Source organism: Tamandua tetradactyla, chromosome 1 (genome assembly GCF_023851605.1).
Source record: "Tamandua tetradactyla isolate mTamTet1 chromosome 1, mTamTet1.pri, whole genome shotgun sequence".
Taxonomy (NCBI): Eukaryota; Metazoa; Chordata; class Mammalia; order Pilosa; family Myrmecophagidae; genus Tamandua; species Tamandua tetradactyla.
The window spans coordinates 209,294,415-209,320,365 of record NC_135327.1 but is presented as its reverse complement, the minus strand read 5'-3'; the positions used below and the strand labels follow the sequence as shown (position 1 = coordinate 209,320,365).

Here is a 25,951-nt window from a genome sequence, read left to right as displayed (position 1 = left end):
CCCCTAGAACTTGGAAAAAGCAAGGAAAAGGATCCCCCACCCCACCCAGAGTCTCCAGAAGGAACCAGCCCTGCTGACAGCTTGGTTTTATCTAAATGAGACACATTTCAGAATTCTGACCTCCAGAACTATAAGATAATAAATATACATTGTTTTAAGTCAACACGTTTGTGGTGATTTGTTATAGCAGTGATAGAAAACTAATATAGACACTTAAAAGAAAAAGTTAATCTGGTCATTAAACATATGAAAAGGAGCTTAGCCTTATTCAACATCAGGTAAATACAAATTAAAACCACATGAGATAAAAAAAAAAATAAGAGAACTGATATCACCAAGTGTTGAGAAAGAACAGCATGGAAAAAGGGATTTTTTTTTTTATCTGATATACAAATAATTTTCTATAAAGGGATAAATTGTTTATTTGCATTTATTTATATGATAAATATACTTGGCCTTTGTTCTCTCATTATGCTCTGTCATATATAAACATAGTCTAATTATGTGGACTAATTTTTTAATTCAATTTTTCTACTTTTAGTTTATGTTTTATTTTAATGGTTGCTTTTTTGCTTAAACTTTATAGAAGACTCATAGTCTTCTTGTTCATTAGACAGTTCCCATGCATGCTCCTATAAACAATAATCAAGTTAATATTTATATCTTCCTTTGCCTCCTTTTCTCTCTTTCTTTCACCACTCAGTTTTGGCCAATAGTGTTATCTTTTATAGTTGTACTGGTTTGAAAGGATGTATGTCCCCTAGAAAAGCCATGTTTTAATCCAAACCCTATTTCATAAAGGCAAAATAATCCCTATTCAATACTGTATGTTTTGAAACTGTAATAAAATCATCTCCCTGGAGATGTGATTTAATCATGAGTTGCTGTTAAGCTGGATTAGGTGATGACATGTCTCCACCCATTTGGGTGGGTCTTGATAAGTTTCTGGAGTCCTATAAAAGAAGAAACATTTTGGAGAATGAAAGAGATTTGGAGAGAGCAGAACATGCTGCAGCACCTCAAAGCAGAGAGTCCACAAGCTGGCAACCTATGGAGATGAAGAAGGAAAATGCCTCCTGGGGAGCTTCATGAAATGGGAAGCCAGGAGAGGAAGCTACCAGATGATGCTGTGTTCACCATGTGCCCTTCCAGATGAGAGAGGAACCCTGACTGTATTCATCATGTGCCTTACCAGATGAGAGAGAAATTCTGACTGTTTACCATGTGCCCTTCCACTTGAGAGAGAAACCCTGAACTTCATCAGCTTTCTTGAACCAAGGTATCTTTCCCTGGATGCCTTTGAATGGACATTTCTATAGACTTGTTTTAATTGGGACATTTTCTTGGCCTTAGAACTGTAAACTAGCAACTTATTAAATTCCCCTTTTTAAAAGCTATTCCATTTCTGGTATATTGCATTCTGGCAGCTAGCAAACTAGAACGGTAATTTTACCTGTTTTTTTAAAATTTATCTTTAAATATTCTTAAATATTTACTTCTTGGTTTGTCAATCTTACATGATATTTTCCCCTCATTTACTTGTGCAATCATTTATTCATATCAGTATATAGTTCATGGTTATTTATTTTATACTTTGGATTATGATTCAATTCTACTTTATTGTGTCGCTCAAATTGTTCCAACTTTAGCTTTTGGAGGTTCTTTCAGTTGGCTTCTGTGCCCCTTTGACATAACTCCACAATTGTGGGGTTTTTTTTCTTTAACACATCCTTACTATCTGGTTCTACAAGATCCTACAGGATCATCTTCTGTATTTCTTGCACCAGCCCTAGAGTCAGCCATCTATCCAAGAAGCCCTGGTCCTTTTATTGGAGAATGGTATTAATCAAGATCTGGAAGCTTGCTAAGCTCATTGCTCTTAGGATGTCATTGCTTCTAAGCCCTCTCAGATGAAAGAGTAAAGAAACATGTATGTATATACTAATTAACTTATGTATAAATATTTCTATATGTAACCATCTCCATCTATATTAAGCTAAACATGAATTTATACTGATGGCTCCAGTTCTAACTTATTATCATATGGATCGTTTTAGCCTTCAACCATTACTTGTCCATAACTTCTCACTCCAACAATGAGAAAACTGGCTCCCACCACCTGCCATTCATTTATTTAATTGTGCACTTCCATTATACATGTATAGTGGTTTCAGACTTTTTAACCCATAGCTCATGAGAAAAACTTTAACAGCTACAGTGCTTATCTATAATTCCATTTATCTCTAGTTTTACAGATTCCACTCATTTCCAAAGTTACTTAGATCAGTACCTTTTCTCCAACTTCCATGCACTTCTGTAAGGTTGTTTCATGTATTTTTAATACAGTTAGATTGTTTTGTCTCATTTTGCCTTCCATCCTGTGATTCCTTAAACCTCCTAAAAGATTTTTTTATTTGCAAAAACATAAAAGTGCACTCTTTATGCTGTAAATTCTAAGGGTTTTGAAAACACAATGTCACATATGCATCACATACAGTATCATACAGAATAGGTTCACCACCCTAAAAATTCCCCCTTTTCCCATATTCAACTCTCTCCCCAATACCCTGAATCAGGTATAAACAGAATCATAGAGTATGCATGTTTTTCAGATTGGGTTTTTTCCACTTAGCAAAATGCATTTAAAATTTATCCATGTCATTGTGTGGCCTGATACCTCACTCACTTACATTGCTGAATAGCTTTCCAGTGCATGGATATACCACAACTTGCTTAGCCATTCACCTTTTGAAGGACATATAGATGGCTTCCAGTTCAGGGTTATTCTAACTAGAGCTGTTATAAACATTTTGTGCTGGTTTTTGTGTGGATATATGTTTTCAAATCAGTTGGATAAATTCCTAGGAGTCTTACAGGTTATATGGATCTGTGGTTTGGCTTTGGAAGAAACTGCTAAACTATCTTCCAAAGCGACTGTATCATTTTGCACTCCCACCAGCAAGGCATGAGAGTACTTATTGCTCTACATCCTCAACAGCAATTGATATCATCTTTTTGCAGGGGACTGGGGGAAATTTCAACTGTACCAATAGTTGTGTAGTATTTCATTGTTATGATTTACATTTTTCTAATGGTGAATAATGTTGAGTATCTTTTCATCTGCTTATTTGCCATAGGTACATCTTTGTGGGTGAGGTGTTTGCTGGGATTTTTTAAAAAATTTATTTATTTATTAATTAAAACAATTTAACAAATGAACTAAAACATTAACATGTGATCATTCCATTCTGCATATATAATCAGTAATTCACAATATCTTCATTTAGTTGCATATTCATAATTTCTTAGAACATTTGCATCAATTCAGAAAAAGAAATAAAAAGATAACAGAAAAAGAAATAAAACAAAAACAGAAAAAAAGATTATACATACCATACCCCTTACCCCTCGCTTTCATTGATCACTAGCATTTCAAACTAAATTTATTTTAACATTTGTTCCCTCAATTATTTATTTTTTTGTCCTTATGTTCTACTCATCTGTTGACAAGGTAGATAAAAGGAGCATCAGACACAAGCTTTTCACAATCACACAGTCACATTGTGAAAGCTATATTATTCAATCATCATCAAGAAACGTGGCTACTGGAACACAGCTCTACATTTTCAGGCATAAAAATACTACATTTTCAGGCATAATTCAGCCTCTCCATTATGTCTTGAATAACAAGGTGATATCCACTTAATGCATAAGAATGACCTCCAGGATAACCTCTCAACGCTGTTTGGAATCTCTCAGCCATTGACACTTTGTCTCATTTCATTCTTCCCCCTTTTGGTCGAGAAGATTTTCTCAATCCCTTGATGCTTTGAGTCTCAGCTCATTCCAGGATTTCTGTCCCACATTGCCAGGAAAGTCCACACCCCTGGGAGTCATGTCCCACATAGACAGGGGGAGGGTGGTGAGTCTGCTTGCTGTGTTGGCTAGAGAGAGAGAGGCCACATCTGATCAACAAAAGAGGCTGTTTTGGGGTGACTCTTAGGTCTAAATTTTAAGTAGACTTGACCTATCTTTTGTGGGGTTAAGTTTCATGTGAACAAACCCCAAGACTGGGGGCTCAGTCTATAGCTTTGTTTGTCCACGCTGCTTGTGAGAAGATCAAGAATTCAACTTGGGGAAGTTGAATTTCTCCCCGTTTTCACCATTCCCCGAAGGGGACTTTGCAAATACTTTTCCACTGACTAATCGAATCATTCTGGGATTCATTAGGACATCACTCTGGACAAACCAACAAAATCTCATTCCTACCTGAGATTCCAAGTACTTATGGTGTTCAATCAAGCTATCTACATAAGTTATATTAGGAAACACACAAGTCAAAATATAAATTTTGTACCAAATAAACATTTTTTGCTTTAGTCTCACACACAAGGTGAAATTTTACAATACTAATTACCATCTATTTTCAGCACCCTGCAGTAATGACATTCCTTTGTTCTTCCTCATGCACAACATTTTTAAAATTTGTACATTTAGTCACTATTATTATACACTCTAGGCATTCCTAGATTATACCATCTCAATCTTTAACATCTATCTTCCTTTCTGATTTCATTTATGTTCCCAGCCCTCCTCCCTCTATCATTCTCACATGCAGCTTCTTTCAGTGCTTTAACATATTGTATTAAAGTTATGTTATACATAACTGTATGTATAACTGTATGTATTGTGCTGTCCATTTCTGAGTTTTTATATTCAGTCCTGTTGCACAATCTGTATCCCTTCAGCTCCAATTACCCAATATCTTACCCTATTTCTATCTCCTGGTGGTCTCTGTTACCAATGAAATATTCCAAGTTATTTCACTAATGCCAGTTCATATCAGTGAGACCACACAGTATTTGTCCTTTTGTTTTTGGCTAATCTCACTCAGTATGATGTCCTCAAGGTCCATCCATGTTGTTACATACTTCATAACTTTATTCAGCCTTAAAGCCACATAATATTCCATCATATATATATATATATATACCACAGTTTCTTTAGCCACTCATCTGTTGATGGACATTTTGGCTGTTTCCATCTCCTTGCAATTGTAAACAATGCTGCTATAAACATTGGTGTGCAAATGTCCGTTTGTGTCTTTGCCCTTATGTCCTTTGAGTAGAAACCCAGCAATGGTATTGCTGGGTCATATGGCAATTCTATATTCAGCTTTTTGAGGAACTGCCAAATTGCCTTCCACAGAGGTTGCACCATTTGACATTCCCACCAACAGTGAATAAATGTGCCGCTTTCTCCACATCCTCTCAGGCACTTGTCATTTCCTATTTTGTTGATAATGGCCATTCTGGAGGGTGTGAGATGATATCTCATTGTGGTTTTGAGGTTTTGATTTGCATTTCTCTAATGGACAGGAAAGTTGAGCATCTCTTCATGTGCCTTTTGGCCATTTGTATTTCTTATGAGAAGTGTCTGTTCAAGTCTTATTCCCATTTTGTAATTGGATTGGCTGTCTTTTTGTTGTTGAGTTGAACAATCTCTTTATAAATTCTGGATACTAGACCTTTATCTGACATGTCGTTTCCAAATACTGTCTCCTATTGTGTTGGCTGTCTTTTTACTTTCTTGATGAAGTTGTTTGATGTGTAAAAGTTGTTTGATGTGTAAATTTGAGGAGTTCCTATTTCTTTCTTTCTTCATTACTCTTGCTTTGGGTGCAAGGTCTATAAAACCGCCTCAAATTATAAGATTTATAAGAAATTTCCCTACATTTTCTTCTAATGGTTTTATGGTCTAAGACCTAATGTTTAGGTCTTTTATCCATTTTGAGTTCATTTTTGTATAGGGTGTGAGATATGGGTCCTCTTTCATTCTTTTGCATATGTATATCTAGTTCTCTAGGCACCATTTATTGAAGAGATTCTACTATTCCAGGTGAGTTGGCTTGACTGCCTTATCAAAGAAAAAATGTCCATAGATGAGAGGATGTTGCGGGGTGTAATGTTCTATAAATGTCTGTTAAGTCTAGCTCATTTATTGTATTATTCAAATTCTCTGTTTCTTTATTGATCCTCTGTGTACATGTTCTGTCCATTGATGAGAGTGTGGAATTGAAGTCTCCAACTATTATGGTTGATGTGTCTAGTTTTCTTTTCAGTGTTTTCAGTGTTTGCCACATGTATTTTGGAGCATTCTCATTCGGTGCATAAATATTTATAATTGTTATGTCTTCATGCTGAATTGTTCCTTTTATTAGTATATAGTATCCTTCTTTGTCTCTTTCAACTATTTTACATTTGAAGTCTAATTTGTTGGATATTAGTATAACTACTCCTGCTCTTTTCTGACTGTTATTTGCATGAAATATCTTTTCCCAACCTTTCACTTTCAACCTATGTTTATTTTTGGGTCTAAGATGTGTTTCCTATAGATAGCATATAGATGGTCTATTTTTTATCCATTCTGCCAGTCTATGTCTTTTGATTGGGGAGTTTAATCCATTAACATTTTGTGTTATTACTATACAGGTAGTACTTTCTTCTACCATTTTGCCTTTTGGATTTTATATGTCATATCTGATTTTCCTCTTTATACCTTTACTCATAGTCTTCCTTTCTACACTCTTCTCTACACCTCTCTCTTTTGTCTTTTCATATCTGTCTCTAGTGCTCCCTTTAGTATTTCTTGCAGAGCTGGTCTCTTGATCACAAATTCTCTCAGTGATATTTTGTCTGAAAATGTTTTAATTTCTCCCTCAGTTTTGAAGGACAATTTTGCGGGACATAGAGTTCTTGGTTGGCAGTTTTTCTCTTTTAGTAATTTAAAAATGTCATCCCACTGTCTTCTCGCCTCCGTGGTTTCTGCTGAGAAATCTATGCATAGTTTTATTGGGTTTCCCTTGTATGTGATGGATTGCTTTTCTCTTGCTGCTTTCAAGATTCTCTCTTTCTCTTTGACATCTGACATTTTGATTAGTAAGTGTCTTGGAGTATGTCTATTTGGATCTATTCTCTTTGGGGCATGCTGCACTTCTTGGTTCTGTAATTTTAAGTCTTTCACAAAAGTTGGGAAATTTTCAGTGATAATTTCCTCCATTAGTTTTTCTCCTCCTTTTCCCTTCTCTTCTCCTTCTGGGACTCCCACTACATGTATATTCATGTGCTTCATATTTTCATTCAATTCCCAGAGTCCCTGCTCCTAATTTTCCATTCTTTTCCCTATAGTTTCTGTTTCTTGGTGGATTTCAGATGTTCCATCCTCCAGTTCACTAATCCTATCTTCTGCCTCTCGAAATCTACCATTGTAGGTTTCCACTGTTTTTTTTTTTCATCTCTTATACTGTGCCTTTCATTCACATAAGTTCTGTGATTTGTTTTTTCAGACTTTGCCTTTCTTCTTTTTTTCATTCCTTGCCTTCTTTATATCCTCCCTCAATTAATTGATTTGTTTTTTTAATTTTTTAATTTAATTTTTAAATTTATTTATTAATTAAAAAATTAAGACATAAAAACATTAACATATCATTCCATTCTACATATATAATCAGTAATTCTCAATATCATCACATAGTTGCATATTCATCATTTCTTAGAACATTTGCATCAGTTCAGAACAAGAAATAAAAAAACAGAAAAAGAAATAAAATGATAACAGGAAAAAACAAAGATTATACATACCCTACCCCTTACCCCTCACTTTCACTTATTACTAGTATTTCAAACTAAATTCATTTTAACATTTGTTCCCCCTATTATTTATTTTTATTCCATATTCTACTTATCTGTTGATAGGTAGATAAAAGGAGCATCAGACATGAGGTTTTCAATTACTTTGGTTTTTGATGAGGTTTTCCATGTCTGTTCATATATTCTGAATGAATTGTTTCAGCTCCTGTATCTCCTTTGAATTGTTGGTTTGTTCCTTTGACTGGGCCATATGTTAAATTTTCTGGGTGTGATTTGTTATTTTTTGCTGGCGTCTAGACATTTAATTCCCTTAAGTAGTTTATTCTGGAGATTGCTTTCACTTCTTTTTCCTAGGGTTTTCTTGCTGGATGAATTTGTTTCTATTTGTTCTTTGACATTCAGTTCAGCTTTTTTCTGGACCTCTAGCTTAGGTTTTGTTTAACAGGGGAGAAATTTTCAGTTCTGGTTTTCTTGTTTCTTGCCCTGATTGTATGGTGCTTTCTTCCCCCGACCCTTAGGAGGTTCTACTTAGGTATTATAGACCCCAGTCAGATTTTCCCAGACCAAATTGGCCTCGTATCAAGAGGAAAGTGTCACCTGCATCAATTTTCCCTCAGGGTGAGACCCAGCAGGTTGAAAGACTTTCCTGTGAAGTCTCTGGACTCTGTTTTTCTTATCCTGCCCGGTAAGTGGTGCTTGTCTGCCTGCAGGTTCCAGCAGAATAAGATGACACGGTATCTTTAATTTTGGCAGACTCTCCCTGCTGGGGACATGGGGGAGACAGAGGAGAGGTTGTAGGCTGGTTTTAATGGCTTCAAATTACCAAACCCTGGGGTCTGAATTCCTTGAGGGAGGGATTCCACCTGTGTTGGGCTTCACCCCTTCCCTGGGGAAGGCACAGCCTCCAGACAAGCCCTCAAACGGGTTTCTTTCTGCCTATGCCTGGGGCAGTTGCAGCCTGAGAAGCTCTGCTGCTGTATCCAAATGCAGTCAAGCTTTTGTAGAAACACAGCCACAAAAACCTCTGTTTCTTTGCTTTTTTTTTTTTCCATCAGTCCAATGAGTGACCTCCGCTTTGACCAGGTTCACCTGAGCTGAGGGCCTATCTTTAGTAGTCAGAATTTGTTAATTAATGCCACAATTGGTGTTTGGTTGGGCTTAGCCCCCGCTGCTGTTAAAGTCTCCTTTCCCCTCTGGGAAGCAGCCTGTGGGGGAGGGGCGGTGGCCACCGTGGCTTGGGGAACTCACAGTTCTGGGGAGTTTCACAGCTGGTCCAGCTGGCCCAGACTGGGGTACACTGTGTCTGGTAACTGATGTGGCCCCAGGAGCTGTTCTGTACTGTTTCTTGTTATTTAGTAGTTGTTCTGGAGGATGAACTAAAACACGTACTCTGCTAAGCCACCATCTTGGCCCCTCTCCTCAGTTCACTCTTCTGCTTGGATCTTTTGACTGTGTTTCAATTGGGTTGTTTATATTCCTATTGTTGACTTTTAAGAGCACTTTTTATATTTTGGATATGAATTTTTTGTCAGACATTTCTTTCCCAAATATTTTCTCTCAGTTTGTGCATTGTCTTTTCATTCTCCTATCTTTCACACAGCAAAACTTTTTAATTTTAATAAATTACAACTTATCAATTTTTCTTCCATAGATTGTTCACTTGGTATTGTTCCTAAAAACTCATCACCAAACCCAAGGTCACATATATTTTTCTTCTATGCATTCTTCTAGACGTTTATAGTTTTGCATTTTATATTTAAGTACATGATCCATTTTGAATAGCTTTTTTTTTTTGGTGAAAAGGGCAAGTTTTTTGTCTAGGCTTGTTTATTTACATATATATGTCGAATTATTCTAGCAACATTTCTTGAAAAGACTACTCTTTTTCCATTAATTAGCCTTTGTACCTTTGTCAAGGTCAGTTGATTGTATTTATATGGGTTCTATTTCTATGTTGTCTATTCCATTGATCTATGTGTCTAATCTTTCCCCATCCTGTCTTAATTACTATAGCTTTATAATAAGTCTTGAAATCTAACAGCACACATTCACCAACTTCATTCCTCTTTAGTCCTTTATTAGTTAGTCTGTCTTTTGCCTTTCCATATAAAGTTTAGAATCAGTTTTCCACGTATATAAAACAGCTTGCTGGGATTTAAATTGGGGTTATGTTTAGGATATAGATCAAATTATCAAGACAAAATATCTTAACAATATGGGGTTTTACCATGCTGTGGTAGTTAGATTCAGTTGTCAACTTGGCCAGATGAGAGTACCTAGTTTTGTTGCTACGGACATGAGCCAATGGTACGTGAACCTCATCTGTTGCTGATTACATCTACAGTCGGCTAGGAGGCATGCCTGCTGCAATGAAGGATGTTTGCTTTAATTGGCTGATGCTTAAATGAGAGACCACAACATAGCACAGCCTAAGCAGCTCAGCAGTCCTCATCTCAGCACTGGCAGCTCAGCCCAGGCCTTGGGAGATACAGAAAGAAGTAACCCCGGGGAAAGTTGTTGGAACCCAGGGACCTGGAGAGAAGGCCGGCAGAGACCATCTTGTGCCTTCCTACGTAAGAAAGAACCACAGTGGAAAGTTAGCTGCCTTTCCTCTGAAGAACTAACAAAATAAATCCCCTTTTATTAAAAGCCAATCCGTTTCTGGTGTGATATATGCCGGCAGCTAGCAAACTAGAACACATGCAGAATGTGGATTATTGCTTCATTTATTTAGATCTTCTTTATTTGTATTTTATAGTTCGCTGCATACATACCTTGTATGTATTTTGTTACTTATACCTAAGCACTTCACTTTTCTTTTTTCTTTTAATTGGCATGGGTTCCAGGAATCGAACCTGGGTCTCCAACATGGCAGGCAAGAATTCTGCCACTGAGCCACCATTGTACCACCCGAACACTTCACTTTTGTTTTTTTAAGTTTTTTTTTTTTTTGCAGGCACCAGAAATTAAGTCAGGGTCTCCAGCACAACAGGAGAGAATTCTCCACTGAACCACTGTTGAACTGCCCCCAAGTACTTCACTTTTGATGCTATTGTTTTAAGTGGTATTGTTTTTAAATTTCAAATTCTGATTGACAATTTGCACATGACTGACATATAAGAAGGTAATTGACTTGTATATTTATCTTATATACTGTGATCTTGCTATACTCATTTATTAATCATAGGAGATATTTTTGTAGATTTTTTTTCATACTTATTTACATAAGATATCATGAAATAAAGATAGTCCTTTTTTGTTGGGGAAGCAGCCATTGTGCAAACGGCTGCCCCTCCCTAGCTGGCCCAATAAGAGTCTTGTGCCTGGAACATTCCCTTATTCAGAGATTAGACAGTGAGCTCATACTCAGCCCAGATTCTTCCTTATAAGGTAATCCTCCCCTGTTCCAGATGTAAGTAATCCTTACATGTGTGCGTCATATGACAGCTGGACTCTGGCTATCTGCTGGCTGAAAATGACCTTACTCTGTCTCTTCTCTATGTGAGTACACATTGTTCCTTCCAGTGCCTATGTGACTCCTATTTTTAGTATCTGGCCACACTCTTGTATTGGAGTGGGTTGACATCTCCTTGGTGTCTCTTCTGGCTGGCAGTCTGCTGCAGTGAGCATTGCCAATTAATGAGCCATGGCATGGTGATGACTTAAGGAATGGTCAGTTCAGTGTTCCACTAGGGTACCAGCTGCCGGCAGGGTGACAGATTGAGATGATGGCCTTCCTGTGGCTACAGGGAGGCAAGTGTTCTGTAGATACCACATTGTCTAGAGGGCCACAAACTCCGGAGGTGGACCTGGGATGGGGTACTGGAGTTTCACCAGGTCTGGCTAGTTGCAGGCCCCAAATGCCCAAAGTGTCAGCTAGGGGTGATAGCAGAGGCCAGGAGGCTTTCTTGGAGAATGCTAGTAGATTGCTTTCTGTAAGCTTTGAGGTTCCAAAGGCGGGGGTGGGGGAGGTGGGGGTGGGTGGGAGGCATCGATCATTCTTTTTAGCCCCTGCTCCCACCCCAACTGCCGGACAGAGCTGAGTCAGCAAGATTAGAGCTCTAACAGAGGGGTTCCAGGAAGACTGGGGAACAGTTCTGCAGCTACTGCTTATGGCCTTCCAACAGTGGCACCAGACCAAGCCTGAGGGTAACTCAGGAGCTAAGTATCTATCCACAAGCAGGTCCTTGGCACCAACAGACACCTAGACATTCCTGCGGCTGTTGAAACTGGAGAAAGAAAGAAGAAGAAAAGAATGTAGGCTGTTTGGGATCTCATTGATGAGAGGCCTTAAAAAGACCTTTGAGACTTGGTTCATTTGGTTCCACAATAAAGGAGGCAATAGGGTAAAAGCTTGAGGGTGTCGGATTACACCCCCACCTCCTTCAAAGCCCAGAGCGTGGCCTCCACTGAGACAGTAGTGGTGGCTGTAGGGAAGGTGGGGCGGCCCTGCCGCCCACCCATGTCGTCCTGCAGCTGTGGGACCCCAGCAGCATTCACTTGAGCAATGACCGCAGTAGGCAGCGACGACCCTCGTGGCAGTGGCCAAATGAGGGAGTGCCCTGTGGACCTGCACAGCGGGCACTGGGCTTCAGAGCAGCAGGCGCCTCCGCCACCAAGACTAAAGAGAGGGGGAGGGAGAAAGTGCGGTGGGGAAATGAAGAGGCAGAAAGAGAGGGAGGAAAAACCAACCTCACCCCTACTTGAGGTCACTGCATCAGTGAAACTGGCACAGGAGGGGCGCATGTCATCTGACTGCAGCTCTCCAAGCGCACCCTCTCCCTTTCGGGATGCCTGACCTCGGCCCACACCCAGAGGGCTGCTTTGCGCTGTTCTGGGACCCACCCAAAGAACAACAGCGGCTCTGCTGGGCTCTTTGCCACCCCCCCCCCCCCCCCGCAAACAAACGGGAGGCCTTGTTGCAGTCTGCACCACCTACAGGGTGCTGTTCCCTTGCTCCCGTATGAACCTCGGGATGGGCCGCAGGGTCTCACAGGCTTTTTACCCCATGTCAGCTGAAGTGCCTGTGTCCCCAGGAGAGAAGGAAGCCTGGGGGGTGGGGGGTGGAGGGGGAATGTTGGGTGGGAGTGTTGTGATTTTGGAGTCACTGGATGCTAAAAGGATACTGGCATTGGGAAGGGGGGAAACAATGCCCTCCGGTTTGGGGTCTGAGGCCACCACCAGTGTGATTCTTCTACAAGCTGCCCACACACCTCACTGTGTGGCCCCACTATATAATGTATTATTGGTGGAGGTGTGTTTTTATGTGCACTAGTGCCCAATACCTGATGGGAATTGCTGCTGTGGGAATTGCGTTGGGAATGGAAATTGTCCCATTTTAGTGGGGCATATGAAAGACTGAACTTCAGTGACTCATGAGCTGTGGCTAATAGCCTGCTATTTGATGAGGCCACTGGCAAGCCAAACTGGCATATGAAATAAGACCTCTGTGGGGATAAGTCAATGGACTAAATATCAATTCTGCTCCTAATGAGCTTTTTTCCCCACGCCTCTGGCTGGTGAGAGCATCCGAACCAAGAGCAGACCGGCTTGTCAACTGAATGTAGAGGCTGAGGTGTCTTAACCCACAGCCAGCAGATGCCTGACCATCTACCTCCTGGACCCACGATAAGACAGCCCATGAGGGTTCAACCTCCATCCTGGTCTGGGCTTTCACGTATGGACTGTTACTGTCAACAGAAGACTTCAGAACAACATGAAAGCTGTCCTAGTGACAGACTCCTGAGCCTCAGGCCAGCCTCTTCTGAGCAGGTAGATCATAGGGCCTCTCATTTTACTGGATCCTGACTGTGGCTGGGACACAGTCTGCGGGTTTGGCCTTGCCATTCTCATGCATTCCACTGACTCAGGCCCCACAATACCCTGTCCAGGCCCTACAATACCCCATGTATTTCCCATTCAGCTATTTCCTGAACACATTGCATCTGATAATGACACCAGTTTTGTACCGTATGTTTGATAACCAAATCAGGTACCTGGGGAGGCATGGGGGAAGAGACATATTAATGATTTTGTTTTTCAGAAATGCTTGTAAATTTCTTTCCTCCTCCTGAAGAAAAACTCTCCATGCTTCCTTTTCAAATTGCTGTGAGCTCTTTTGGTTCAACTTAGTGCTGATCCATAATCACACTTTTTTCAGTTTGCTAAAGCTGACAGAATGCCAGAAATGGGTTGGATTTTTCAACAGGGTATGATTAGTTTACAAATTTACAGTTCTAAGGCCATGAAAATATCCCAATTAAGGCATCAAGAAGAAGATACCTTCTCTGAAGAAAGGCTGCTTGCATCCAGGGTTCCTCTGTCACATGGGAAGGCACACAGCAATATCTGTTGTCCCTTTCTCTTGGATTCTGGTTTCAATGGCTCTCTCTCACAGCTCCTCTGAGTCCTTCCTTGTTTCTCCTGGGATATTTCTCTATAGGCTGTCTGGGCTTTTACTATCATGTATCTTCTTCACAAAGGACTCCAATAAAGGATTAAGATAGAATGGGCTGGGTGTCATCTCAATTGAAATAGCCTAACCAGAAGTCCCCACATGTAATAGGTCTGTCCCCACAAGAATGCATTAAAAGAACATGAACATGGTCTTTTCTGGGGTACATAAAAGATTCAAACTGGCACAACACCTGACAGTACTGATTTCAAGACAGGAAGACGGAGAACCCTAAGGCTGAAGTCCCACCTGGAAAGATCCTATTGGCGGCCCTGATAAACTGACTGCCTGATGAATGCATGCACTGCTTGGGATGCCTTAGCATTGGTAACTCTTTGTTTCCAGAGGTTTTGCATATGCCCTGTGAGAGTGCACTTCTTCTGTGTTCCCTATTATGACACCTGCTTTTTGACACAGCCCCTCAACACCTGTTACTGGACAAAGGCAGTGAGCTCTCTTACCCATATTCAATGAACAATTCCTGAGACACCCAGGGTCACAAAGAGAGAAAGAATTTACTGCCAGGCATGAAGCAGCAAAGCATATCAACATGAAAATCTCTCTGTTAAAAGTACAGTAATTCTGATAGTTTTATAATATCAAAAAATGGGCAGGTTTTAGGATAATGAGCACAATGACTCCAGATGATGTCATTAGAGGTGATCTAATTAGTGGGCATGCACAAATTGATAACATGCTTAGTCACAGAATATATGTAAAAAAATGGTGGTCTTAGTAGGATGATGGGCATGATTTTAAATTTTAACTGAATGGGAGATATTTATTTTTCCTTCATAGTTAATATTTTGATTCTGTTTAAAGTTTTTTATACCCTAAATTCAGGAAGTTATTCTATCATCTTATTGAAAGGTTTAGGAGGTGAAAGGGTGAGAAAGAAGAAAGGTACACCAGGAAATTAAAAGTGTGTGTGTGTGGGGGGTTATTTCTGCGCTCCCGGGCAGAACTCACCAAACCCAAGATGGGGGGAGGTGAGTGCGCATGTGGGCTTCATTGTGGGCAGCTTTTAAGCATGGAGGTCAGGTGTCGTCTGGAAGGGGTGGTTCGTTAGTTCTGAAACTCAGGCTGGGAGGGGTGACACAGCCTCTGCAGCTCCAGTTGCAGTGCCTTCCCCATTCCCCTGACCTAACATTCCAGCCTTTTTGTGATAATAGGGTGCTGAGATCTTTCTGGCTACTTCCTGCTGTAATGGGGCGGCATGGGGTTATAGGCCAGAACTGTCATGGCCAGGGGAGTGGGGAGGCTGGCTGTAGGAATCTGGTGAGGAAGGCAGGTGATGATGATGCAGGAGCATTTGGTTGACTGCTACCCAGAATAGTTCCTTCATGTGTCCCTGAAGGAAGTTGAGGAGGCAGGGAGCTAGGAGAAAAAAGAGACAGATTAGGATAACTGGTCCTAGTAGCAGAAGGAGCCATGTTGCCAGAGGAAAAGAAAACCAGCGTAAGGCATAGTTGGTTCCTTGTTTTCTGTGGTAGAGATCGTCTTTTAATTTGTTTAGGGTTTGAATATTTTGTTCCACCAGACCTGACTCATTGACATAATAGCAGCATTCCTCTTGGTGGAATATACACGTTCCTCCTTTTTTGGCTGTCGCAGGCCTAAGGGCCATCGATTTTGAAGAGTTACCTGGGCTAGTGAGATGAGTTGGCGATGTAGAGAGGAGAGGGGTTCTGATGTTGATTTCAGGGCTACCTGTAGTCAAGTTTCAAAGATTTGAGAGGTTAAAATACCATGTCCCAGTCCCCCTCCCACTGTGGCTGAGGCTGCAACTGAGGCAATTAGGTTGATGCCTCCCTGGAATAAAGGCAGCCCTTTTGGAGAGAAGAGAGGGCAGTAGTCAAGTTAGTTCAGACTCCCCATAGAGGGTCAATTGAGGAACAATACTTACCAGGAAGCATCATCCTGGGGCAGTGGAATTAAGGCACTTGGTAATAGTTCCATTACACCAGAAATATTGTCCTTTGGGGGCATGGGTGGTGTTGTGGATAGTGACTTAGTCTGGCACTTGCTATGAAGTTTTGTTTGAGGGTTTTTTATCGAGTGTAGTGAGGCTCTTAATTTGGCAAGAAGATCTTGCCCCATTAGCAGGCTGGGGCAAGAGGGCATTACTAAGAAAGAGTGTGTAATGGGGTACCCTTCTATTAAACATGTAAATGGCCCAGTAGTTAAGAGGCATGAAGGACGGCTGTCTATGCCCATAACCATGACCTGCGAAGGAAGGAGTTGACCTGAGTAAGAGGGGAGGACAGAAAAGGTAGCCCCTGTGTCCACTAAAAGGGAGGTGGACTTACCCGCTACCTTGATTGTTACCCTGGGCTCGACGAGGGTGATTGGGATCGCTGAGGCCAGGCGTCGTCAGTCGTCGGTGGCCAGGACCAGGACTGCTAGCAGTGGGTTAGGGGTTGGAAGGACGGCCCCTCCACAGCCAGGCACTGAGGGGCAGTCACTTTTCCAATGTCCCTTTGTACCACAGAGAGGGCACAGTCCCTTGGGCGGTCGAGGATTGGGGCACTGGCAGGACCAGTGTCCTTCGAGGCCACATTTGAAGCACTTTCCTGGTGGTGGATTAGTCATAGCTGGCTTCATCTCCGTTGAAGTGGGCCACAGAGCCGCAATCAGGGATTGGGTTTGTAAATTCATGTTTCAGTGGTCCCAGGATTCCTTTTCTGCCCTCTATAGTTCATCATGAGTATTAGAAATTTTAAAGGCCGTGTTTATCAGGTCATGGATAGGGGCCTGAGGACCGTCCTCAATTTTTCTAAGTTAACACCTTATATCTGGAGCTGATTGGGATATAAAGTGTGTGGCTAAAACAGTTTTACCAGCCTCTGAGTCGGGGTCTAGGCGGGTATATTGGGAGAGGGCTTCTGTGAGCTGGTGTAGAAAAGCGGCCGGGTTTTCTTCAGGACCCTGGGTAATTTCCCTTAGCTTATGGAAGTTTACTACTTTATGTGAAGCTTTCTGCATGCCGGCTATGAGGCATGTAAGCATTTTGTCCCATCTAGTCCACCCGTTCCTCCCCCCTGAAGTATCAACCTGATATTCCCACCTTAGCTCTTGGTTTGGCACTGCCTCGGCCCCTGCCAGCAAGGTATGGTCGGTTATATGCACCTGGTTAGCATTAGCCCTGACTGCATTGAAAATGCGGTCCATTTCATCTGTAGTTAGGGAAGAAGAGCAGATTACATGAATGTTATGCCAGGTTAAATTGTAGACATTAGCTAGATATTGAAATTCCTTAGTATAGGCGGTTGGGTTGCTGGAGAATGAACCTGGCTGTTTCTCAATATTAGAGAGGTCAGCTAGGGAGAAAGGGGTGTGTACTCGAACTAACCCCTCAGGTCCCGCCACTTCCCATAGTGGACAGTAAAGAGTTCTTTGAGCAGGTATGAGAGCTTATAGGTGAGAAGGGTAAGGCTCTTGAGGACAGTGAGGGACTGGATGGAGATGGAAGTGGACGATAAGATGGCAGTTGGAATGCTTCCGGAGCAGGGGGAGAGGAAGACGGGGGTAAGATGGTGGCTGGAGTGCCGCCAGTGGAGAAGGAAGAAGAGAAAGTCAAGATGGCGGCGGGAGTGCCACCTGCACAGAAGGGAAGAGAGGAGGGCAAGATGGTGGCTGGGACGTCACCGGAACAGAAGGAGGAAGAGAAGGAGAAGATGGCAACTGAGATGTCACTGAAGCAGAAGGGGGGAGGGAAAGGCAAGATGGTGACTGGAGCGCCGCTGGAAGGAGGGGAGGGTAGAGCAAGGGAGAGGAGGATACAAAGGGAGGGGTGGGAGCGCAGAAGGAAAAAAGCCTGGACATAAGGAATTTCGGCCCATTTGTCGTTCCTCTGGCAAAAGTTGTGGAGGTTCATAAGGATATTAAAATTGAAAGTCCCATCCTCAGGCCAATGAGAGAGGACCTATTGCTCATGCTGACGGGTCTCAAAGGAGAAAGGACTGGTCCAGGTGTAAGAATTCGAGAGTTTTGCCACACAAAGGAGGACTCCAAGAGACGTTCTCTCATGCAACACGCAAGGGGTTTATTTTCCACACATGTGTGGGGCTCACTGAACACGCAGGAACAGAGAGCCCCGAGCCTGAGTTTGCAAAAGCTTTTTAAGGGGTAAGATGAGGGGGGTGGGGGTTGAGCATGGGTCACAGGTGCTGTTTTGCAGAAAAGCAGATAATGAACAGTTTTAAAGCAAGCATTTCTTAACAGTTTTACAACAAGTAATCTTAACAGTTTTATGACAAGTAATCTTGGTGCCAGGATTATTTATCTTCAGCCTGATGGGGCCCATAATTCTTTTCTTTATAATTCTTAACTCACACCAAATGCATAGCCGTGAATATAAAATGACACAAATGCTTTTGCTGGATATTTCAGAAGCTAAAATAAATGTAAATAGCTAAATTAAGCAGGAAAAATTAGCTACTGTTAAGCTTTATAAAATTCCCTTTTACATTCCCCACTCCTTTTCGTATATATCTCTAATCTTAGAGATTTTCTGGATTATTTAACACTGAGTACTGTTGTCTGATGAGCATTAATTTGACATTTCCAATCTGCCCCTGTAAAAACTGTATAATTTTATTTAGAATACATGGTCCTATAGTTATTATTAAAAGTAACACAATTAAAGGCCCAACAAGAGCAGATAATAGCGTTGTTAACCAGGGGGACTTAGTAAACCAAGATTCAAACCATCCCTGTTGCGCCTCTCATGTTTTTTTTTTGTGTGTCTTTCACGAAGGCACTCTCTGAGTTTTGTCATGGAGTTTTTAACAACACCAGAGTGATCCGCATAGAAACAGCACTGTTCTTTTAAAGCTGCACATAGTTCCCCCTCTTTAAGGAAAAGTAAGCCAAGTCCCCGCTTATTCTGCAGAACTACTTCTGAAAGGGAGGTTAGAGAGTTCTGAAGGGCTGAGACAGATCTTTTTATTTCTTTTAAGTCTTGATTTATCGTGGCTTGTAATTGACTGGTTTGTTGATTGCTATGTACAATGGCAGCAGTCCCTGTGCCTATACCGGCAGCGACAGTTACCCCCAGAGTGGTAAGATTACACGGGGGTACCAGGAATGAAGGCTCCCCTGCTCCCTCCCAAGTTTTTATAGTCTTCCCATTTTCCCATCTGGATATTGTTCATTTCCAAGGCTTATGCGGGTTGGAATTGGGTTCCCGTGGGGGAGGGAGGAGAAGGAGTAGTAATCCTACGAACCCGCAGCTTGAGAGGATTGTCAGTCCTTTCCAGTTTTCACTGGGACTCAGAGGGTGAAGGCGCAGGTTTGAGATGAGACGCATGGATCCAGGATGTGATGCCATCGACCTTGACTGTGGTGGGGGTGGTCAAGAGTACCTGATACGGTCCTTTCCAGCGAGGTTCAAGAGTCTGTACCTGGTGGCGGCGGATGTAGATGAAGTCTCCCACCTGATATTGATGCAGAGTTCTGTTGTCTCCTGGCTGGTAGGAGGTGGAGAGCTGCCGCCACAGGAACCGCCGGGCTTTTTCCAAGGCTTGCAGCCTGTCAAGCAAGGGGGTATGAAGGGAACTATTAATCTCTAGAATGGAGGACATGTCCTTGACTGGAGTTGGTGCTCCATATAAGATTTTATAAGGGGTTAGATTACACAAGAGAGCAGAGGGGGTATTTCTGGCTCTGAACAGGGCATAAGGCAGGAGCATGGTCCAATCTTTCAAGCCAGTCTCTATAGCTAATTTGGTTAGGGTCTCTTTAATTGTCCTGTTCATTCTTTTTACCTGTCCTGAGCTTTGGGGTCTGTATGCGCAATGCAATTTCTAATTAATCCCCAATATCCTGGCCACACCCTGACTTACCTGGGCTACAAATGCGGGTCCGTTATCTGACCCTATTACCTTTGGTAGAACGAACCGGGGAAAAATTTCTTCCATAATTTTCTTGATTATGACCTGGGCCGTTTCTCTCTTAGTTGGGTAGGCTTCAACCCATCCTGAAAAGGTGTCTATAAAAACTAGTAAGTATTTAAGTCCATATTTTGCAGGTTTAATTTCAGTAAAGTCGACTTCCCAGAACTGCCCAGGTCGAGTTCCCCTTAGTCTTTTTCCGTTAGGTGCTTTTGTGGGGTAGGCGTTTATAATTTGACATGCCTGACATTTTCTGGCTAAGCGATCTGCCAGTTCTTTCCTTTTTGAGGCTGTCAGAGGGTACAACTCCCTCTGGTCTTGCAGGAGCTGCTGTAGTTTCCCTGTCCCCAGGTGAGTGAGCTGGTGGACCTGCTGTATGTAAGCTAGGGCTTCCGATTCTCCTTGGGGTGTAATCTCAGATAGTGTTTCAGGGGGTTGCTGGTTTTCTTTGGTTATTAGGACCAAGTTTATAGGGTCCCTTAATGCTCCCACTTTTGCTTCTTCATCTGCTCGCTTATTACCCATGGTTATTGGGTCTGAGCCTCTTTGGTGGCTAGCACAGTGGATAATGGCTAGTTTTTTGGGGGGAAGCATGACTGCTGCCAGGAGTTTAAGAATTTCTTCTTTGTGTTTGATTTCTTTACCAGCTGAGGTTAATAGCCCTCTTTGTTGGTAAATTACCCCATGTACGTGGGCGTAGCAAAGGCATAATGGCTATCTGTATAGATAGTCACTCACTTTTCTTTTGCTAATTCTAGAGCTTTTGTGAGGGCAATTAGTTCAGCTTTTTGGGCAGATGTTCCCTCCGGGAGGCTAGAAGACCAAATAACTTTTGTCCCACTGACTACCACCGCTCCCGCTTGCCTCTTACCGCATTGGAGAAAGCTGCTTCCATCCGAAAACTAGGTTACCTTTGAGTTAGGTAATGGTTGGTCTTTTAAGTTTCTGCGGATTCTGGTCTCTTCAGCTAATATCTCTTGGCAAGTGTGCAGCACAGGTCCCGCGGTCTCGTCCGGGAGCATAGCCGGGTTTAAAGCTGACGGGGTCCCGAAAGTCACCCTGTCTTTGTCTAGGAGGATGCTCTGATAGTGGGTAATTCTGGCATTTGACATCCATCTATCTGGAGGCTGGCGGATTATGCTCTCCAGGGCGTGAGGGGCTATTATGGTCAGCTTCTGTCCTAGAGTGAGTTTGTCTGTGTCTTTTGCCAGGAGGGCAGCTGCCGCGATGGCCTTGAGACAGCGTGGCCATCCACTGGCAACTGAATCTAATCGCCTGGACAGATAGGCCACCGGTCTCCTCCAGGGGCCTAAAGCCTGTGTTAGGACCCCTCTAGCCACGCCTCTCCTTTCTTCTATGTAGAGCGTGAAAGGTTTATTCACGTCTGGGAGGGTTAAAGCTGGAGCTGACAGGAGCGCTTTCTTAATGCTGTCGAAGGCTTCCTGCTGTTTTATTCCCCACTGGAAATCAGCGCTCCCTTTGAGCAAGGGGTATAATGGGGCAGCAAGGGCTGCAAACCCTGGGATCCACAACCGGCAGAATCCCGCTGTCCCTAAGAACTCTCATAGCTGCTTTTGGGTCGTGGGCGGGGGTATTTGTGTTACAGTTTTCTTTCTAGCCTCGGTGAGCCATCGCTTTCCATTCTTAAGAGTATATCCAAGGAAGATTACTTCCCTTTTACAGATTTGGGCCTTTTTGGCCGAGGCTTGGTACCCCAGTGCTGCTAGCTCACTTAACAGTTTTCGGGTTCCATACTCACAGTCCTCCTTAGTGTCTGCTGCCAACAGTAAGTCGTCCACACATTGTAGCAAGGTGACTCTGGGATGCTGAATTCTGAAGGAGCTTAAGTCTTTATGAAGAGCTTCGTCAAAAATGGTGGGGAAGTTTTTGAACCCCTGGGGCAAGCGTGTCCAAGTCAGTTGGTTTGAGGATCCCGTCTCTGGATCGATCCACTTGAAAGCGAACAAGGGTTGACTGTCCTTATGCAAGGGCAGGCAGAAGAAAGCATCTTTTAGATCAAGCACAGTATACCAAGTCTTTTCAGGATGGAGAGTGCTGAGCGGGTTATGGGGATTTGGCACCGTAGGATGTATATCCTGCACTCTGCTGTTTACTTCCCGTAAGTCTTGCACTGGTCTATAGTCTCTAGTCCCTGGCTTTTTGACCGGCAACAAGGGAGTGTTTCAGGCTGATTGACAGGGGTTAAGTACTCCCAAGCCAAGGAATTTTTTTTATATGGGGCTTGATTCCTTCCCAGGCTTCCTTGCTTAAGTAGTATTGTTTTACCCGAATTGGAGAGGTGGTGGGCTTTAGGGTCACTACTACTGGGGGCTGATTGACTGCCAACCCTAACCCGGCAACTTCTGCCCAGGAATTAGGGAATTCTTCAAGCCAGGCCTGAGGAATAGAACTGTGGAGCTGTTCTGGTTTTGCGTACAGCTGATATTCTTCCTCGACTGGCAAGGTGAGGGCAGTTATTACAGGTTGGCTTACTGGAGGGTTTAAAAATTCCACCTTTGGCCCCTTAGGATTGAAGGTGATTCTCACCCTTAGTTTAGTTAACAAGTCTCTTCCCATAAGCGGGGCAGGGCACTCAGGGATAACTAGGAAGGAGTGTTGAACCTTCTCCTTCCCCAGGTCCATGGTTCTTTTGGTAGTCCAGGCACGGTAGCGACTGCCATTTGCTCCCCGCACTAAGGACCTTTTTGTAGAGAGCGGGCCTATAGGTTCTTGGAGGGCCGACACTACTGCTCCTGTGTCGATTTTAAAATTAATCGGTACCCCCTCCACATTAAATTTTACCCTGAGCTCGGGGAGGGGTGCTGAGCCCTGACTCCCCTAGTCTTCACTTTCTAGAGCCAACGTGGCCGGTTGTTGCCAATTTGGGGGCCTAGTACCCCTCCGTTTTTTTGGACAGTTTTTGGCCCAGTGCCCAGTTTCTTTGCAGTAGGCGCACTGGTCTGGACTAAGAGGGGTACGATAACGCTGACCCGAGGGATTTTCTCCAGCTCGTCCCCTACCTTCAGTGTTTCTTTCAACTACTGTGGCCAGGATTTTTGTTAATTCTTTCGTTCTCCTTTTCTTTCTTACCAACTCTTTTTCCTCTCTCTATCTTTCTCTCCTTTGTTCTTTTTCCTCTGTTTCTCTCTTATAAAACATTTTTTCAGCTTCTTTGACTAAATCTCGCAAGGCTAGGTCCTGCAACCCGTCTAAGTGTTGCAGCTTGCGTCTAATGTCTGGAGCTGATTGGCTGATAAAGGCCATGGCCACTGAGGCTCTTTGATCCTCTGATTGAGGGTCAAAGGGAGTATACCTATGGTATGCTTTCATTAGTTTTTCTAAAAAGACTGAGGGCGATTCATCCGCTCCCTGAATAACCTCTCTTACCTTGGCCAAATTGGTGGGCCGGCGTGCGGCTGCTCAGAGACCCGCTACTAGAGTCTGGCGATAGATGGACAGATGCTCCCTACCTTCAGAGGTGTTTGGGTCCCAATTAGGGCGGCGCAGTGGGAACCGATCATCGATGACATGCTGGAGTTGGGTGGGTCTCCCGTCTTGTCCAGGAACTTACTTCCTGGCTTCCAGTAGGATTCGATCTCACTCCTCCGTGGTGAAGAGAGTTCCCAGGAGTTGTTGACAATCATCCCAAGTGGGCTGGTGAGAGAACATAAGGGACTCCACCAATCCAGTCAGACTAGTGGGAGCCTCAGAAAAAGGAGGGTTATTATTTTTCCAGTTATATAAGTCAGAGGAGGAAAAGGGCCAGTACTGTAGAGCGGGTATTTCTTCCCCGTGTCCATCATCCACTGGAGGCCCGTACAGTCTGAGGGGGCCGCCACATCAGATGGGCTTTGTGCTCGTCTGCTTCGTGTACTATGTGCTGGTCCTGGTTCATCTGGGATCGTCTGTTGGTGAACCTGCGGAGAGGGAATGGAAGAGGGCAGAGAGAGAGAACTAGAGGAGGGAGAAGGTGAGCTAAGAGAAGGGGGGTCCTGTACCGGAGCTGAAGGGTAGGGAGGAGGGGAAGAAGGACCTGCGTTGAAGAGGAGTAGATCCGATTGGGATTCCGGTAGGACTGCAGGAGGTAAGGAAGGATAGAGTTTCGGAGCTTGAGAAGGACCCGGCACCTTGATTGGGAGTACAGAGGGAGAGTCATGTTGACCAAGAGGAGTAAGAAACGGCTTTACCCATGGAGGTGGGTTTTCACACAGGTCCTGCCAAACCATGATGTAGGGCTGCTGGTCTGGGTGGCCATACGGGTTAGGGTGGAAGATGACTGACTTGACAGCCTGAATCAAGGAGAGATGAAAAGCTCCTTCCCGAGGCCATTCCACGTTAAAGGAGGGCCACTCGGCGGAGCAGAATGTCTGCCATTTGCCTTTCTTTACAATAAGAGATAGATGCTGACCTCTTTCCCTGACCTCAGACCAGTGTCTTGAGGTCAGAGAAAGTGGAGTTGACATTTCATGACCCATCTTTGGTAAAACAAAAACAATTCCCAACACACAAATACAGACAGACACACACAGAGACGGCACACCACGTTTACACAGTTTCAGAGACACAGCTCAGACTGGCCTGATGACTGTGATCGAGTTTCCCCCATCAGAAGGGAAACAGAATCAGAGTCGGCCCTGTAGGAAGCCTCCAGGCATCCCCGGAGGTCCCCCAATCCCGAGGTGTCCCTCGGGAGAGTGACCTGCAACCCCTGGACACGTCTGCCGGTTGCGGTTGGGGAGTGCTCACGCAACTCTCCGACAGACACTGCCAGTCTGACAGACTAAGTGATCGCACCCCAGACAAAAAGGCCTCACTTACCCCGAGAGAAAGAGCTGTTGGAGCCTCCCCTTACGAAGAGCTGGTCTTGGTGGGACCTCTAAATGTAAGAATTCGAGAGTTTTGCCACGCAAAGGAGGACTCCAAGAGACGTTCTCTCATGCAACACGCAAGGGGTTTATTTTCCACACATGTGTGGGGCTCACTGAACATGCAGGAACAGAGAGCCCCAAGCCTGAGTTTGCAAAAGCTTTTTAAGGGGTAAGATGAGGGGGGTGGGGGTTGAGCATGGGTCACAGGTGCTGTTTTGCAGAAAAGCAGATAACGAACAGTTTTACAGCAAGCATTTCTTAACAGTTTTACAACAAGTAATCTTAACAGTTTTACGACAAATAATCTTGGCGCCAGGATTGTTTATCTTCAGCCTGATGGGGCCCATAATTCTTTTCTTTATAATTCTTAACTCACACCAAATGCATAGCCGTGAATATAAAATGACACAAATGCTTTTGCTGGATATTTCAGAAGCTAAAATATATGTAAACAGGTAAATTAAGCAGGAAAAATTAGCTACTGTTAAGCTTTATAAAATTCCCTTTTACACAGGGGGTGTCGGTGTCCCAACGCCCTGAGAGAGTCCTCACATCTCCGTGGAGATAATCTAATAAAAAGTTTCTGTCCTGCAATATTGAATCAGGGTTAAAAGAAACAGCAGCCCTGTAGAAGCCAAGAGTTTAAAGCAAGACCTACAGAATTTGTTGCAAGCTGCTGGCCTCAGGATGGCAGCGGTAAACTGTGGAGATAGTTATGTAGAGCAGTCTGGGAGGAAGAGAATGTTTACCCCAAATGGTTATGTTAAGTATGAAGAACACTGTAAGATAAGAATCTTACTCCCTCAGGAAATGCCTGCATATCTATTGACATCCTGTGGTATATAACTAGGATCTGGTTGAGAATAAAGTTGTCTGAAGTCTATCTGAAGTAAACTCAAACTTCAGACCCCCTGAGCCCGTCTGTGTCTTTCTTTCTTTCTTCCTTTCTTTTTTTCTCATCATTCCTTAATATCCTTCGAGCTCCGTTTCAATAGGAAGCAACACAGCCCCCACAAGATTGGATCAGGATTAAAGCACAACTTTTCTGGGGTACATAATAGATTCAAACTGGCATGAAGTCTGAGT

The 25,951-nt window shown here is 43.2% G+C and overlaps 1 protein-coding gene across 3 annotated transcripts in view; it reads right to left on the bottom strand.

The window, feature by feature from the left end:
- Positions 1-18,125: 18,125 nt before the first annotated feature.
- The window catches only part of LOC143675886 (GTP-binding protein 4-like), an 88,276-nt gene continuing 80,450 nt past the window's right edge, over positions 18,126-25,951 (bottom strand). For all 3 annotated transcript variants that reach the window (XM_077151817.1, XM_077151836.1, XM_077151856.1), the window contains 2 exons: positions 23,569-23,914; positions 18,126-19,635 (listed from right to left, as the gene is read on the bottom strand). The gene's annotated coding sequence lies outside the window, so the exon portion shown is untranslated. The remainder of the gene's footprint in view (positions 19,636-23,568; positions 23,915-25,951) is intronic.